The following is a 19,455-nucleotide window of genomic DNA, read 5'->3' on the forward strand; positions in this document are numbered from 1 at the left end:
ATCTGCCTTAACATCGTCGTCATGACAAGTAAAGCAATATTGTGAATTTGTCCCTCCTTCCATTGATGTTCCTCAGGAGATCTGGGATGTTGTCTCCTCACCTGCATGCTGCTGATCAGGATGCTGCCTGAAAACCAGCTGGAAGACAAATGGATGTTGGTCTACCTGAGGACTCATCACCTGTGCTGTTCTTTTCATGGTGCAAATCTTCATAAAGGGCGTGCAGGGGGGGGCCTGAGAGCCCCTCTTGTTGGTCGACTCCGTTCTTCCACTGAGCTTCTTCCAGTTATGAGAAGGGGTTAACTTCCTTATGGAAAGGTGTTAACAGCAGCAGAGATCTTTACATTAATCCCATATGGAGTCAGACCAGTAAACCCACAAACTGTGCACTAGTGCCCTTCGTATCCTAGCAACAGCAGCCCCCAAAGCCTAAGTATTAATTTAATGCCCAAAGAGAAAAATGCTCACTGCAGCAAATTAAAGCCCATCATCAGAACAATTGAGCTTTCTGCTCCATCATAATAGGAGGCAGGATCATCGAGCCTGCAATCATCATCAAAGACCTGCAGCAGAGACGCTTTCAGCCTGGTTTGGAACAGAAAAGCTTTTTATCTTCGCTCAGACACGGATCATTTCACAAATGATTCCAACAGCAGATGCAGAGTATCATGTGCAGACTCTCACATTGATGCACATGTATGCCAGCAGGACGTTTTTCTTCAGAAATGTCAGAGTTCCTTCCAAACAGGCTAAGGCATCATTAACTGTGATTGTTAGGTTCCTTTAATAAACCGCCAGCATCATTAAACAATCAGGACTTTTTCTACACAGGAGAATTCTGACTGCTAGAAAAACTCACCTGGAAACGTCTTTTACTGAAGAACTCCCACAAACTTAGCAGAACTTGAAATGATGCAGCGTCTGATGTCTGTGTCGTCATTCTGCACACTTCAACCCACAGACAGATCGCTCCTGTAGCTCTGAGGTGCTGCTCCATCACAAGGACTGGAACTAATGCCGGAATGAGTCATTCAGAATCAGAATCTTTTATTGTCACTATGCAGTGCACAATGAAATTGCAGCTCTTTTCTGATAGATATTAAAAATGGATAATACCCAAAACTGTTCAGTAAAAAAGATGAATATTGCACACATGGAATGAGTATTGCATACTCACGGTTGCTAAAGTACAACCAGGGCATAGTCAGTCGATTGTGTAGTGACAGGGGATTAGTGGCTTATGTTAAGACTGTGTGTGTGTGTGTGTGTGTGTGTGGGGGGGGGGGGGGGTGGAGGATGGACCTCACAGCTCTGTGGAAGAAGCTGTTTCTCAGTCTGTTCATGTGGGTTCTGATGCTCCTGTATCTCTTTCCAGAGGGGAGAGACACAAACAGTTGCTGTCCCCAGGTGGGCGTGGTCTGCAGCTATGCGACCAGCCCTCCGTTGGACCCGGCTGTCATACACTGAGTGGAGCTGTGGGAGAGGTCCTCCCACAATCTCCTGTGCGGTTTTCACCATCCGGGCGGCCAACTCATTCATGTCTTGAGCGGTGCAGCTCCCGTATCCCACCGTAGCACTCAGACAGAGGAGGCTCTCTATGGTTACTCTGTAGAAGTTCCCCAGAAGTTGAGATGACAGTCCAGTCCTTTTTAGCTTCCTGAGGAAGAAGAGTCTCTGTTGAGCCTTCGTCACCACGTGGGATGTGTGCAGCGACCAGGTGAAGTCAGATGTGATGTGGATCCCCAGGAACTTGATCTGGTCCACCCGCTCTACCTCATCACCATGAATGAGGAGGGGGGGGGGGGGGGGGTACCACCTTCCTAGACCTTCTGAAGTCCACAATGACCTCATTGGTCTTGGAGGTGTTCAGGATGAGGTTGTTGTCAGCACAGCATCCTGTCAGGTGCTGGACCTCCTCTCTGTAGTGGTTCTCATTGTTGTTGGATATGAGACCCACTACAGTGGTGTCATCAGCAAACTTCACAACCATGTTTGTGGGATGAATATTGGAGCAGTCATGGGTGAACAGAGTGAAGAGGGCGGGGCTGAAGACACACCCCTGTGGTGTTCCTGTGCTCAGGATCAATGTGGAGGATGTTGAGTCCCTGATTCTCACCACTTGAGGCCTGTTGGTGAGATCAACCAGGTCCAGTGACACAGAGGTAGGCAGTCCTATTGTGAAGCTTCAGCGTCAGCTTGTCTGGGATCACAGTGTTAAAGGCTGAGCTGAAGTCTACAAACAGCATCTTGATGTTCGTGTTGGTGTGCTCCAGGTGGGACAGGGCGGCGTGTAGGGCTAACCAGACTGCGTCTTCTTTAGGCGAACTGATGACTGTCCAGAGTAGCAGGGATGATGTCCTTGATGTGTTTCAGGACGATCCTCTCTACGCACCTCATGATCACCGGTGTTAGAGCGACCGGCCGGTAATCATTGAGGCACGAGACAGATTCATCTCTGAAAAAAATGCCAAACTCTTCTGCAAAACCCTCAACACGCATTTGAAGTCGGGAGCTTTTAGCGTTGGTCTCCCACATTGGTGGGGGCGATGTTTTCTGGACATGTCCCTGAGCCCACGTGCTCAAACATGTTACAGTAGGCTATCACGCAACATGTTTCTGCCACATCTGCATTTTTCTTTGAACAACTGACCCCTGAAATCTGTCAGACTTTAACGTTTCAGAGGGCTTGAGGTCAGGGACATATCATCAGACAGAATGTGAGAGCTTATCCTCTGAGGTCAATCCCCCAGATATGGAGACAGAGAATGAGATTCAGGAGATTCAGGAGCAGAGAAATGTAACAGACAGAAACATGTTTTTGGATTTACAAGATTTTTTTTTTCTAAATTCAAAGCAGAGAATCTGATGGGCTCTAAAACTGAATGAAGCTATAGAAACGATTGTTTCATGAGCTTCAGAACACCATTTTTCCTGGTTTGACTGTAAAAGAACGTTTAGAAACGCAGGACTGAATCTGTGAAGCTAGCTCAGACCCGTCCAGCCCCTTTCACACTGAGCCGCTTGGTCCAGGCCAAAGCTGCTCTTCTGGGTGGTCTGCTTTTCTCCAAACTGGAGCCTGCAGGTGAGCTCTGATGTGATTCAGGAGCTTTTCTGTGCTTTCTCTCTCCTGATCAAAGCTGGTTTCAAGCGATAGCGCCCCCAAACACGCAGCTGTTGTACTGCATGACGTTTCCGTAAAACAAAGTCCGTCTGCCCAGCTGCCCTCGTGTGAACGTCTGTGGATCTGAACTCTGAAAAGGACTGTACGATCATGTTTAGGGTTTGGTTTCCGTGGAGATTTTCTGCATGGTGACATGCTAACATTTAGACACAACTGCTGCTGGGAGCAGGCGGGTTCCTGTGGACAATTCCTCAGTCCATCACAGGGACAGACAACCACACACACTCACATTCACACCTGAGAGACAATGAAGCATGTTTCTGGACTCAGTTGGGATTTCCACCACTGTGAGGTAACAGTGCTAACCACTACACCACTGTAGCGCCCTCTGATATTTGAAAAGGTGGTGAGAAAAAGTAAATGTCACGACTTGTTTGGCAGTTGTTTTTTTCCTGCTGGTGCTGCAGCTGCAGATGAGTCATTCTCACCACATCAATATTCCAAGCCCCTCGCCAGCAGGCCGTATTATTAATTTAACTTTTATTTTCTGTTTTTCTGTGGGCTTCACCTCAGCTTGCACTGCGAAGTGGAGCACGGTGGAATGCGATTAGTAATGAGGCCAAAGTCTCTACGGGCTGCAGTAGAAATTCATTTTCAGGCTGTCCATGAGTGGCGTTCAAATGCAGGAAATGCGCGCGGGATGGGTTTGATGCAGGAATGCAGGGAGGCTTGATTTTCTGTTGTTTTTGCAGGTTCTGGTTTGTTCGTTTGGAGAGCTGAAGGATTTCTCTGTGAAACAGGAGGATCTCTGCAGCAGCGTCTCTGCTGAGGATTATGGGATTTTATCAAACATTGATCCTGCATTATGTATCAGTGAACCACAGCATCATGAGACGGATGCTTTAGAAGAAAATGAGACTGTCTCAGTGCAGCAGCAGAATGGAACCATTGATCTCTTTGTGTGGATTTCTGGCTTTATGACAGAGTTTTAAATGAAAAAGTGGAGAAGTTTGGTCTTCGTTCTTTATGTCTCTAACTAATAATACCAATAATTATTATTATTGTTGTGAATTATAAAGTGTGCAGCTTTGATACTTGCATTTGAATGTTTTTTTAATGAATTATTTTGAACTCAGAAATCTTGTTCTGAATTAAAAGGAATTCTAAAATGTTTGCTGTGTTTTGGTAAATGGTAAATGGCGTATACTTATATAGCGCTTTCTACCCTCTTTCGAAGGCCCAAAGCGCTTTACAGTCAAAGACCCATTCACCCAGTCACACACACATTCACACACTGATGGCGGCTCCGCTGCCGAACACTGGCGCCAACCTCCCACCAGAGGCAAGGTGGGGTTCAGTGTCTTGCCCAAGGACACTTCGACACATGGGCGTGCAAGGCGGGAATCAAACCTGCAGTCTTACGATCATGGGTCGACCGCCCTACCGCTGCACCACGGCCGCCCTCCTTTCTTCCTGCAGGATCAAAGGGTTTTCATAAAAAATCTGTTTCTGTTTAGTTTTTAGTAAACCTATTATCATAAAACACTTTGGAGGTAAAAGACTGAAAAAAATCAGGACTGTTTAAACTAAAATGAGAAACAATTGAATGAAGAAAAGTGATTAAACCATCGATGTAGAAATAACAAGTAAAATGTAGAAAAAAATTCAGCTTAAAAGATAAAAACAAAGAGTAAGAATGTCAATTTTTCCTTTACAATTATTGTATAATGAGAATGCAAAATGCAAAGAAACGGGATGACTCAGAGAAACTCAGTTTGTCATCAATTATGTTTATTTTGAGGTTTATGCCAACAAAAGACAATTTATAGAATCCGATCAAATTGACCTGTGATGTCATCTTTTTCAAGTACTGATAGAAAATGATATGAATGCCCTCTATGTCTGTGAGGACTTACAGGAAATCTTTTTTTATATATTTTCATGGCATTTTCTTTTATTTTTTTATCTATCTATTTTTTGTCCACCTGTAGCCGTTGAACAAAACTTTAAACCATTATTTTAAAAGATCAACATTTGTTGTCTGAGGAAAGTTTGTGGTTTTTGGTGAAAGATTTTGTTTTGTAAACGTAGCGGTTCTCTCTTCTTTCATAATTTTGCGGTTTAGTCTTTTTAATGTTTTGATTTATTACTGCTGTCAGATTTTTGTTCATGAAAGTTTCATTCTGCTATCATCCAGTCAGGTTTAGACCTTTGACAGTAGGCAGGTTTCCACTCCTCCTCCTCTTCCTCACAGGAGCGTCTCTGCTTTCATTTGGCTGCTTTTCTTTTTCCCTCATGTAAAGAAAATGACTTTTCATAGCAGAAAGTTACCTGAGAACAGAGTTTCCTTACCTGGACTGTAACCTGGTGCCCTACGAGAACGTCCACTGAGCTGAAGCTGGTCTGTAGCTGCTATAGCAGACGTGTTCACCTGATCTTCAGGAGCTAGGTCACTTCCTCCGCTGATCTAGTTTCATAAATGTCACATCCACCAGAAAACTGGTTTCTGTAACAGAGATTTGGGATTAGAAATCCTGGCAGTCTGAAGCAGATTATTTCTAGACTTCAGCTTCTTATCAGAAAGACATCAACCTTCAACAGAAAAGCTGCTGAAAAAAGTTAAAGAGGGGGAGTGTGGAAATCCTGACACTCCTGAGCATGTAAACCTCTGAGCTGATGGTGAGCAGGTCTTCCTCGGAAACCTGACGAAGAACCTGAGAAACCCGGTTACATGGGTGCAGGTAGACTCAGGTGAGGATGATTCCAGGGTCATCCGGAGAGGTGATACTGGTGAAAGCCAGTGCCAAATGAAGCTGCAACATTTAGAGTCTTAAAAAAATGCCCCACTGGGGCTCACACTACCTTATGCAGAGTGGGGAGGGCATCGGGGGGGGGCTGAGGAATGTGTTAGGTGAGGGGGCTGTAGAGGGTAGTGCAGTTCAGGGAGGTAGGGGTGGAGCTGTGGTTGCATCATGATCTTTGGACTGCTTGGATCGGGGGCCGGGGCTGACCTGTGGAGACGAGGGTCTGGCTGGGTGGTGGGTGGCTCCTGGGCCCTCTGGGTCCTGGTTTCGTCCTTGGCCCGCGTCTCAGTGTCCGGCGCCCGGTGGCCCCAATAGCTGCTGCCCGGTACGGGCCTGTCCTTTGGCCTGGTGGTCTGACGATGGGCTCGCCTACGCCTCCCGGTGTCCGAGGGGCCCCTGTAGGGGGGCCTCTTCTGCACCTGGCTGGATGGGTGGGCGGTCCCCCCCCTGCGTGGGTCCCAACGTTGGGGTTGGTCCTCTCCCCCTCTCTCCTGGTCTGGCTGGTTGGGGTGGGGAGGATCTGATTCCCCTTATCTTCACATGATTCACTTCGGCAGCGTGCATGCAAGTATATATTATATATATGTATACTTAAAACATAAAATGTAATAAATCAATAAAAAAAATAAAAAAAAGGGGTTTATAGAAATTTACACCTTGATTATCGAAAGTTACATAACCTATTTTTATAATACTAAAATCTGTCCAACACAAAAGGCTTTCATTTCTGATCTGTTCACTCAGTTGTTGGACAGAACAGGTAAACAAAAAAAGAATCTTAAAAAAAACATTTTAATAACAGTCAATCTTCATCACTTATCTTCATCACTCATCTTCCTCATACACTTCCCATCTCATTAGGTGGCTTCAAAGTCAGAAGGTGGAGGCATTCCTTCTCTGGAGGATCCGGTTCCAGCTGCCGATTTCACTGTTTGGTTAAAACAAATGGAACTTTGTGAGAGGAGAACATCATGTCTTCTCCTGTGAGACTGTGGACCCCCCCTGAGGAAAGGGGAGGGAACAACAACACAACCCAGAAGAATGAAAATAGATACACAGCTGCTTCCAGAACAATGTGAAGTGACCTGAGAACTGCAGGATCTCTGCAGATCACCTCAGTGGGAGAAACCAACAGAGCTGAGGAAAGCTCCAAGGGGTCAACGCAGGTTTTAGATGCACAAATACCACTGATGACGGTCATTCATCATCATTATCATTCAGTCTCAGCTCTGCGCCCTCAATTCTGCAACCATTAAGTGTGCTGGTCTTACACTGGAGAACATCCTCTCCTCGCAGCCAAAGGAGATTAAGACGAGGCATTACAGCGTGCAGTCAAAGCTTTGTGAAGAGGTGCATTAAACCAGCCCTCTAAGTCTGGCTGGTCATGATTATTTAAGTCTGTGACACCGAGGCTTTAAGTGTTCTGCATCACTGAGCCACTCCAGATCCTGACTCTGCTGTGGTGCATCATGCATTCACCCCCCAGTGGTTGAAAAACTGGATTCATTCATGTTAAAATGCGGAGTTGTTTCAGAAACCAAACAATGATAGCACTGCGAGTGGACACAGATGACATCAGCTGCTGCAGGATGAGCTGTCACACAGCAAAGAGGTTCTGCAAGAAACCAGGTTTCCTTCGAACACGCAGGAAGTCACTCCTTCATGAACTTCCCTTCTAAGTGCTACTCCGACTCTTGAACATGTTTTTCTCTTTCAGTTCAATTACTAGTTCTGTATGGTGGAACTTAAAAAACTGAGGCCAAAAGCTCACAAGCAAACAACCAACAAGATAATAAAACACTCAACAGTGTCTGCACAGATGTTCAACCTTACAGCAGACTGTCTGCACAGATGTTCAACCTTACAGCAGACTGTCTGCACAGATGTTCAACCTTACAGCAGACTGTCTGCACAGATGTTCAACCTTACAGCAGACTGTCTGCACAGATGTTCAACCTTACAGCAGACTGTCTGCACAGATGTTCAACCTTACAGCAAACTGTCTGCACAGATGTTCAACCTTACAGCAAACTGTCTGCACAGATGTTCAACCTTACAGCAAACTGTCTGCACAGATGTTCAACCTTACAGCAGACTGTCTGCACAGATGTTCAACCTTACAGCAAACTGTCTGCACAGATGTTCAACCTTACAGCAGACTGTCTGCACAGATGTTCAACCTTACAGCAAACTGTCTGCACAGATGTTCAACCTTACAACAGTCTGTCTGCGCAGATGTTCAAGGTTATAACAGACTGTCTGCGCAGATGTTCAACCTTACAGCAGACTGTCTGCACAGATGTTCAACCTTACAGCAGACTGTCTGCACAGATGTTCAACCTTACAGCAGACTGTCTGCACAGATGTTCAACCTTACAGCAAACTGTCTGCACAGATGTTCAACCTTACAGCAGACTGTCTGCACAGATGTTCAACCTTACAGCAAACTGTCTGCACAGATGTTCAACCTTACAACAGTCTGTCTGCGCAGATGTTCAAGGTTATAACAGACTGTCTGCGCAGATGTTCAACCTTACAACAGTCTGTTTGCACAGATGGTCAACCTTATAACAGTCTGTCTGCACAGATGTTCAACCTTACAACAGTCTGTCTGCACAGATGTTCAAGCTTACAACAGACTGTCTGCACAGATGTTTAATCTTGGACCTATTGGTCTGGAGGTTTTTTGCCCTTATTTTTCTTTGTTTGACAAAAGACTTCCAATGCTTAGTTAAGCCACATCTCATAACCTTTTTGTAAATTGTGTTATTTTTTTTATTTTACTTTCAGAGCCATTAGCCTTTAAGAAGATGAAACTTGAAAATAATCCTAAATTTAACTGTTTGTAAATTGTAGGGATTGAAGTGTTGGCATTTTTCTGGAGTTCTCTTTTGTTTGCTTGTCTGCGCCGCTTTACCCTTCGTTTGAATTAAACCACAGAGATGCTGTTCATGTTACTTTGCTCCCTTTGACAAATGAAACGGCAGAATGATCCTTAGCTCATCTGAATTCCCTCTGCTCAGGATTAAAATTGAAATAATTCCAAACCTGCATATTCTCTGTTTTTACAAACGCAAAACTCGGATTTTGGTCTGAAATTGAATTGTCATCCTGGCTGAACTGTTCTTCAAAGGTTTTTTATGTTTTTGTTGTTTTATTTAATCTTCTTGCATCTTTTGCCTGCAGACCTCAGTTTAGTCTTAAATGCTGTGCAGTCAAAGTTCAGGTAGAGACGGAATTAACACCGGTCACCTTGATTTAAAGAAACATTTTAGTTGTACACCCTTTCAAATGAGTTTGAACAGCAAATAAGACTGAACTAAAAATTAGTGATAAGGAAAAATAATGAAGATTAAGAGGAGTTACACACAAGACAGTCATGAAAACTTTGTTTTCAAATCAAAGAAATCAAAGAAGCCATTTTCATTCAGATTTAAATGGGTTTGATTCTGCACAGGCATGGAATGGTATAGATGACAGAAACCCATCCTGATCTCTTTAAAGACGGCATTAACATAAACATCAGATTGAACCGTACTCAAACACCTGCTGTTCTGCGTTCAACACCCAGTTTCAAATTAAAACGTCAAAGGCAAAGAAGCAAAGCAGCCTTTAAAGAAATAAAGTTGGCTGGAAATTCACTAACTTACTTAAATCTGTTTACTTTAAAGACGCTTTGCTCAGTTGGACAGGAATAAAACAACCGACTTTCTGTTTGAACTTTCTTCAACACATGCATTACTTCTGTGCTCAGTAGAACAGTTTGTACGTATAATGATCATTGGGTTTGATCTTTTCACTTTCCAGCTAATTAGCATCTGTGTGATCTCGTTAACGGAGTTTCATGTCGCACTTCTGAAGCTTTATTTAGCTTTGAGACCACAAAATGGTGGGAAAAATTAAGTTTAATGACTTCTTCATTTGATTTGCCCTCCTGCATCTTGATGAGTCATAACGACAGTCAAAGCAGGGTTCCATGTCTGAGGCAAACCTCGATTTAATGATCACATTTGTTCCATAAAAGACTTAAAACCAACAGATCCCTTGTGGATTTGTGATGGTTTTACATTATGACTAAGCCCTGTCTGACATGTTTAGGAGTTTGTCCACATTTCTCATAGAAAAAGTCAGTGAGTTAGCACTTTCCTTCTGCATTTTATTCCATATGGTGGTCATAAATGCACCAGGTTATATGAACCTGGATGATAAATAATATCAAAAACCGTATCTGGCATTTCATGACTGAGGAGCTTTAAACTTTTTCCTTCTGATCTCCATGGAGATGTGAAAGAGGTCCGTGTGTTTGACGTGTTTGCTGGGTAAGCGTGTTATTGTGAGTCCTGATAAGACAAATATCTAGTTACATCTGCAGCTTTGTCCGTGCATTTTCCAAATGAATGGGTAGAAAATGCTACAGCTGCTACCATTAAAGTATTTTTAATCCTCCGACAGCCTCTAATGAAAGAATCATTTCTGCTCGGCTATGCTCCACGTACTCTCCAAAGTGTTTTCAAAATTTTCTTCCAACTCCAACAGCTGGTGGAATAAAAGCACAACCCAATGCTGTTTCCTAGCAACATTAAATGTGGGACTGCAGCCTCTAATGCAAAGAGGCTGCAGCAGTGAACTGTGAGGAAAAACGGACTCCAGGCGCCTCAGCTTGGTCTAAAAAGTTTACACGTCCACTGATGCCTGTGGGCTGAAGATGGAAGTGCTGAAAACCCGGAGCAAAGCCACCAGAGAAATGGCTGCTCCCACATGAGCAGAGCTCCTCGATGCGAAAGAGGGGACATGGAGGGAAAACGTCCATTAAAAGGCACACTTTGGCTCTTCTTTGGACTGCTTCAAGGAGCTTCACATTCAGGCTGATCATGAAACAAACCTTATTGTCTGAAGCAGATGCTCAGTTGCCTGGATCAATCATTCATTCATCTTCTTTACCTTTTATTCCCTTTTGGGGTCACGGGTTGCTGGAGCCTATCCCGGCCACTTGGGCGTAGGCAAGGGATGCCCTGGACTGGTCCCCAGTCTGTCGCAGGGTAGAATATCCTCAATCACACATCCATTCACTCTCACCTATGGACAATTTAGAGTTGCCAATCCACCTATGAAGCATGTTTTTGGATGGTGGGAGGAAGCCGGAGATCCCGGAGAAAACCCATGCATACACGGGGAGAACATGCAAACTCCACACAGAAAGGTCCCTCATTGATGTTCTGGTTCAGGTCCCCCAGCCAGGACTTGAACCGGAGGCCTTTTGCTGTGAGGCAAGAGCGCTAACCACTGTGCCACCGCGCAGCCCTGAATCAATCATTCCTTTGGTAAAACCATCAGCACTTCTCACCTGTTTAGACAACAGGTGACAAAAGTCATCCAAAGAAAGCTCAGGTGTCACCACTAGAACACAAGTCAAAACTGATCGCACTTGTGGGTAATTGTGACGGGGTTCTTCTTAGCAGTGAATAAACCACTCTAAAATAAGATTACCAAGCCAGCAGACTCCAAACAACGGGATGTTATTAATCCCAAAACAATCAAAACCACTAAAACTGATTCTGGGAGAGCCTGTTGCCACCACTGCAACCAAGACTGCTCTTTTCGACTGGGAAAAGTTCACCCCTTATAAAGGCTTAGCCCCTCCCACAGGCCAATTAACCAAACACTTCCTTAAAAAGATTCTTTAACATAACTCCAAAATTACAGATATTTAACAGAAGGAAAAAATAGTAACAATTGAAACACAGAAATAGCTTTGAAACAAAAATTAGACAGAAAGGGAAACAAAGCAAAAAAACTAGTCTGACATGTGAAATCACTTCCTGTTTCCTGTGGATATGAACGCTGATGTGTACAATGCTCTGGTTTGGCTGTTTGGGGAGGAAACTTGGATGGTGAGTGGGATTCTGTTAAAATCAGGTGTGCATTCTTAGAATTTAACAAAATATGAAATGTTTGTCTGTCTGTGTGTGTGTGCATGTGTTCGGTGGAACTAAACTGCTGCTGGGCTGGGAGAAAAACAATTCAGGCGCTGTCCTGCAACCTGTGACGCCCCTTCGTCACAGTAATGATGTGAGAGAACATATACAGTAAGCCAGTTCAGAGAGCACTGGTGTGTGAGGCCCTACAATGGACAGAAATCTGAGAGGAAACGTTTGTGTGAGAGGAGGTCGAGGTGGTCAGCAAAGACAAAGAACAGTAACATCTAACAAAATCCCAGCTATTGGGATTGACCGCGTTCTTTTCAATTGGTATGAGCATGAGGGAGGCTGGACAACGGGTACAACCAAGCATCAGTAGATTCACGGTGTCTACCATAATATAAATATTTAGAGGAGAGAGTGGGTATATACCTGGGTATCCATCTATCTATATACCCAGGCTGTGTCCCACCAAAGTGGGGTACCCTAGACCTCAATACCTTTTACTGACATAGTACAGTATGTAAATATTGACAACAATTACTGTACATACATACTATAGAGCTGAAAACCGTCAGTGAATGTTGGAAAATATGTGCAGAATTTACCAGCTCTGTATGCTGTAACACAGTATACTGTAAGTAAATATATATTTTACTACATCACACACTGTACCACTGTACTGTAGTATTGTAATGGAGGGTTGCTATAAACTTTTGTAGTCCTAGTTTTTATATATATGAACCAAGGTTTTCTCAATCTTTGCCTTCCACTGTACTCCTTTTCCTAAACCCTATTGAGGAATTCTTCTCCTCGTGGCGGTTGAAGGTGTATGAACGCCAACCTCACACCAGGGTCATGGGACAGCAGCCATGGGACTTGCCTGTGGTGAGATGGGTGTGGAGGCCTACCAAGCCTGCATCCGGCATGCCAGGGGGCTCCTCCCCCTCTGCCTGGCCAGAGAAAATGTGGCCTGTGATGTGGATGAAGTCCTGTGTCCTGCCCTGTACAGAGACATGAGTAATGCACTTATTTGTATTTATTTTTGATTTTATTTTTACTTGTACACAAGTGAAAAACGCTTGTTTGTTTTTTACAGTTCCTACATGTAAATGCAAAAGATTTCTGTTTTTCCTTTTTGTAAAGGTCCTAAATGCCCAGGTTTTCTGCAACATGCATTTAGCTTGAAGTCAATAAAGGTTTCTTTCTCCTGCTTCATGTCCTGAGCATTGTGTTTTCTATCTTTCTACGAAGTGTTTAGTGACTGTTCAGTGTTGCTTTTTTATTTTGACTGACTCGGCACAATTTCACAACAAAGTGTCATTTTGAGCACAGATTGAACTTTTTTGAGGTGAAAGTTTGGTTTTGTAAGAAGAGTCTGAGGTTTTGTCACTGTAGCTGTAAAATTGGGGTTTCAAGAAACGTGTCTTAACAATCTGGAAAAACTGTAGTTGTCGAATGTTTTGAAACATTTGTCTGAGTCACAAATATAAAATAAGAATTTAAAGAAATATCGAATAAAGAATTTATTTTACAGGCATTTGAAGGTCCAGTCTGAATTTACAACCAATGACAAAAAAATAGAAATGAGGAGAGGAGATGAAACTTCATTGATCCCACTGTGTGGAAATTTAAACAGTTATGGGGATCAGACGTCTGGTGCAAAGACAGGGAAAATGTGCAAAAATACAAGTTGAATGAAAGATAAAATCTCTCTATCTGCTGTTCATGCATAGACAGAAAAAGAAACACTAGAACAGAGAAAACAACTGTCATAAGACAGTAAAGGCAATGTAAAAAATGTTTTACTTTCTTTGTTATTTTAAATTTAAAAATAGTTAAAACTTAACCTCAACTAACATGTTTGAATCCTGTTTAAAGGTCAAATTGATCATTTATGTTTACGTGCTCTGTGCATTCATTTTAAAATAAACACCGTTGCTGGAAAATGCACAATAATCAGAAATCAATGGGACCATAAATCCGATGTGTAAAATTCCCGTCTAAAATGAATCTTTTCCTCCAAAAAAGGTTGTGTTTGAGTGGTTCTCAGGCTTCTGTTCGTCTCAGCATCAGTTCATCTGCTCTCAAACGCACCAGGGGCCTGTTTCAGAAAGGAGGTTCAACCAACTCTGAGGTTAAACTTGAACTCTGAGTTGGTCAATCGGGAGATTAACAACTCTGAGTTTTCTGTTTCAGAGAAGCTGATCCGAGTTAGGTCAATCAACTCTGAGTGGACTGATTCGGAGGTGAGCGTGCGCACCGCAACTATAAGAAGCCATTAGGTCTGCGTATTTTTCTCCAGCTGAACTTGACGTGCTGCTGCAGAGTTACAGTGAATATGAGCACATATTCCGGAAGAAAAGCAACACCGCTGCATCTGCAAAACAGAGACAGTTAGCGTGGAAAACATAGCTGCTCAAGTTAATGCGCAAGTTTGCATTTAAATCATTGTTATAAAATATTGGCTGTAATAACTTTCTAAATAGCGTAAGGTGTGAAATAAAAAAATGGCGATATTAAGGTGTACTTTTGAAGTGTTATTCCTGGTGTAAATGCATGAAATGCTGCATAGTGTACAGAACCAATCTGGGGGAAAATGCATTTAACGTCGGTAATGTTTAGAGGACTTTATTTTTAACCTTCCCCTCTTGCAAACGTTGGTCAGTTTAATATTAATACATGCAATTATGTTTTTAAAAGTGACACCTTCTCTTTATTTAACTAAGTGCTCCGTCCTCCGAACACACAATATATACCACGCTCACCCCCCCCCCCCCCCCCCCCCCCCATCTGCACCTGCACTCGCCCCTCCCCTTGTCTCTCGTGGATCGCACCCCGCTCAGCACACACACACTGCAACACTACCCTTGTATTGATCAAGGGGTATAGGTTTATATGGGATTAAGAAAGTAAGCAGTGCTAGAAAATTGTGTTTCCAAAAAGTAATTGTTACATTAATCTAATTCAATGTCCCTGATTTCATTTTCATGTAGATGCAATCCTGCAGGAATTAAAAGAACATGGCAGCAGCTAAAAATGAAGAATAAAAACATAATTCAATCAGGTAGATTTGAGCATGTCATGGATGTAGGCATGTTGACAATATTTGAAATATGAAACATCTACATAGCTATACATATCTATTGTTGTTTTCATTGTTTATATGTATTGACTGCAACGAAAAACGGTAACGCTCAAACAAAAACGTATGGGGAAATGACAAAAAAATTGAGTCTTCTCAAAATCCTCGTACGAGGTAAATGTAATACTCTATGAATTAATGCAGCCTCCTCGTCTATTGGGTCCTCCAAAAAAGGACAAGCCATTCTTGTCACTTAGACTGTCTCTGTGTGACGGAAATGTGGGCAATGAAGGTTAAAGCGAAAAATACCGCTTTGTCTTTAAAATGGGGAGGGGACCGGCAGAAACCTTGAGTTTAGAGGATAAAACCTGTTCCCGACCAGGTTAGGTTCACAGCATAAGTAACCATGGACACTGACTCCGAGTATAAGTTACCTCTCTTTCAGAAACGGGTTTGACTTACTCTGCTTTCTCTGGTTTAACAAACCTCCCATTCTGAAACGGAAAACACAGAGTTTCCCTGATTTCAGGGTTAATGCACTCAGAGTTTACACTTAACCTCCTTTCTGAAACAGGCCCCTGAAGGGGAACATACAGGAAGTGTAGCTGATGTAGGACAACAAACCAGGATTTTCACAATAAAGCAAAAGCTATAGAATAGATTCATCTCTAAAGTTTCAACTAACTCATGAAATCATATTAGCAAAGAATCATAACTGTGACAAGGTGTTTTTGAATGAAAAGATTTTAAAAAACATAATTTCGTTTAACAGTTTGTTCCAAAAATTCTATTTTTTCTTAGGATGCTGTCATGGTGGAGGGTGGCTCGAGAGCCGGTTGGACCCAGACGCAGAGGCGGAGGCATTTGGATCAGGGCTAGTGGGTTTTAATACAAAAAAGAACAAACAAAAAGCGCTGCGGAGCAGGATGACAAAACAAAACTAAAACTTACTGTGGCAAGGCATGAGACAAGGAAGAAGGAACAAGGAACGAGGAACATGGCATGGCATGGCATGGCATGGCATGGCATGGCATGGCATGGCATGGCATGGCATGGCATGGCATGGCATGGCATGGCATGGCATGGCATGGCATGGCATGAACACCGGAACAGCAATAATGGACCAACACAGGAGGAAGGCAGAGACAAGACTTAAATACAGACAGGGCAGACAAGACACAGGTGGACACGATCAGGGCTGATGGGGACCAAAGGAAGTAAAACTCAAGAAAACAGACAAGACAGGAGACTTTCAAAATAAAACAGGAAACAGAAACAAGACAGAACAAGGACCAAAAACAAGACAACAAATTCAAATCATGACAGATGCAAAGCGCACACATGTGGTAGAGACAGGAGAAGACACCCAAACTTTCCAGGGATAAGATCATTGGTTATCAAAAATAAACAAATTCCTTCTAAACTGCAGTTTAATGTCAAACCTGAGTAAACACAAAGTTTTAATTAATGCTCAAAAAATATGTATTTTTTAAATAAAAACCAAAACAGATTTTTGTTTAATTTCTCAGTCAGACACTGCAGGTTCATCATCTGATTTGACAGAATAAAAAAGTATTTCTGTTTTGTCCCTTTCAGGGTCACGGGGCTGCTGGAGCCTATCCTGGCCACTTGTGGGACACTCTGGACAGGTTGTCAGTCTGTCACAGTGTAGAGTGTCTGCAATCACACCCCCCCCTTCACATTCACACCTAGGGACATTTTAGAGTTGCCAATTGACCTTTGAAGCATGTTTTTGGATGGTGGGACGGAGTCCCCGAAGAAAACCCACCCATGCACGGGGAGAACATGCAAACTCCACACAGAAAGGCCCCCATTGATGTTCTGGTTCAGGTCCCCCAGCTGGGACTTGAACTGAGGTCCTTCTTGCTGTGAGGCAAGAGCGCTAACCACTGCGCCACCGTGCAGCCCCTTCATATTTTTGATTGTTAATCTGACTTTCTGTCAGTGCAGAAGCGTACGGCAGCTCTCCTCCTCCCTGCTGAACCAGAACCAGAACCAGGTCTTTAGCCTTCGGATGGTTCCTGTCCAAACGTCTTCATCTGAACTACTATGGACCAGGAAGAGGGCTTCCTGAAAAACCTTCAGACGTCCGACCAAAACATCACCACCAAAATAAAAAGGAATCTTTTTTTTCCCCTAAGTCATCCTTGATCAGAACAGAGGTGAATAAATCTGTGGAAGTGTTTTTGTCTTTGGAGGTTGGGTTGAGTCTCTCACTTCACTTTGATCAATGAGTCTTTCTTACCAAACTGACATGTTGCTTCTATTTTTGTCTTTTTATTACCTTACCCATGTAGAACTTTAAGGCTGCATCTCTCACCCTCTTTGTTTAGCGTTGCCATGGAGACGGCCCTTATTACTTTCTGTTTCAGGGCTGCTGGAAATGTCACAGCGCCCACGTGACTCGGGTCTCCTTTCCAAACCCCGGCTGTTTGCACCGAATCCCTGCGTCAGTCTTTCTGGCTTAGCCCTGGCATTATCATGTGTGTTAGCAGAACCAGCTTTGGCAGCAGTCTGGATGGAAGCTGCAGGACCCACCGCTCAGGTCAAATGCCAGCATCTCATTGGTTTCTGCGTTTGCCGCCGCCGTCGCCGCCGCAGCGTACTCCAGCTGCTGGTCTTCAGAGATGGTTCTGTATCAGGTGACGCCTGGAGGAGCAGTTCATCAAATCCTGCACATCTTTCTGGTGCAACAGTGCACCCAACAATGCCTAAAATCGTCTCCCTTGAATAATGAATGAGTCTGCCTATAGAATAAGCAGCCCGGGTGTTCAGTTTCATGCCTGCATATTTCTTTCATGAATCCTTTATGAGGATGAAAGCATGTTTTCTCCTTGCAGGCGGTGTTTGATGTGTGAATTTCTGTTTTGTTCTTTGGATTGTGGGAAAACGCAGCTTCCTGTAACTACATGTGTGTGAGCGTTGAGTGACACTGAGAGCAGAAGCCCAAACACTCATCAATAAAACAGCAAATCAACTCCTTGTTGCCGGAGTCATTTAAGAGCGCCGGCCTTTGTCTAAAGCAGGTCCTGGAGCTTCATCCGGGGGTCAAACAGATCTAATGACGCTTTCCTGTGGTGGTGGTGGTGGTGGTGGGGGGGGGGGGGGGCTCCACTCACAGCGAGGGACGTTTTTCCAGAATAGTGAAATGAAGGTCAGCTTTCTGGGTTGCCGTTTCCCACAGTGACCATCCTGTCAGGGGAAGAGGAGAAGGAGGATGCAGTGCAACACGACCGCCGCGCTGTTACGTAACCACAGGGAAAGTGCAGCAGCAGCATCGGACAATCAGCACTTAAAAACAAGGGGAAAGGGGGGAGGGAGACCATAGTCATTTAATCTCATCAGCAGGACAGAGAGCCAGAGCCATGAGCAACCTATGAAAGAAGTAAAAGCTGATTCAGGAATGACAGAGGTAAAGCAATGAGAGGGCTGAAGGTGGGGGCAGGGGCACATCCGGGGCAGCTCTGTCCACCTCAACATCTCCTTAGTCAAATGGTCAGAGCAGCTGCATGACAAGAACATCCGTCTCCAGAATGCACACAGATCTCTGTCACCTGAACTGGAGGTGACCAGCCGTGACGGCGAGGATTCACAGACTGCCACTGCAAAGTCCAGACGGACAATGAGCTCCCTCTCTTTGTGGTTCAAGATACTTGTTGCAGCCTTTATTTGACACAGTGATAGTGTTTCAGCAGAACCCCCATGATGCAACACTTCTCATTGAGGTTTATTTTGGCTTCAAAGACCCACTCCAATCATATTTTGATCTATTTTACCAGTGGTCTTTTAACAATGATGATGCCGTTTTTCGGCAAAAATCCAAGAACCTGTGTCGTTTTCTAGGACCTAGTTTCTGCAGAGCAGCAGGAATAATAACAGATATGCATCTCTAAGTTGAGGGTGCAACTGTTGGAGCAGAGCAACCCTGACCCCATTTCTGAGAGCTCTCTGTTTACATGATCTTACTTGGCGTTCCAATTGTTTTCCTTTGTAGCCAGAATATTGTTCATACATTTGTCATCTCCAAACTATTTTTGAAGATTGATGAAAGAATAAAGCACGTTTCTAGATTTCAAAACCAGAGATTCAGCGACCGCATAACTACGGACGCTGCCCTGATCCGCCTGTCAATCTCACGCTCCTGTCTTCCCTCACTCGTGAACAAGACCCCAGATATTTAAACTCCTCTACCTGGTGCAGGAAAGCTCCACCCACCCAGAGATGACAGACTACCTTTCTCCGGTCAAGAACCATGGCCTCAGATTTAGAGCTGCTGACCCTCATCCCAGCCGCTTCACACTCGGCTGCAAACCACCCTAATGCACGCTGCAGGTTCTGGCTCGATGAAGCCAACAGGACAACATCATCTGCAAAGAGCAGAGAGGAAATCCTAAGGTCGCCAAACCAGACCCCCGGACCCTGGCTGGTCCTAGAAATTCTGTCCATAAAGACTATGAACAGAACCGGTAATAAAGGACAGCCCTGCCGGAGTCCAACATGCACCAC

Source organism: Oryzias latipes, chromosome 11, assembly GCF_002234675.1.
Source record: "Oryzias latipes chromosome 11, ASM223467v1".
Classification (NCBI taxonomy): domain Eukaryota; kingdom Metazoa; phylum Chordata; class Actinopteri; order Beloniformes; family Adrianichthyidae; genus Oryzias; species Oryzias latipes.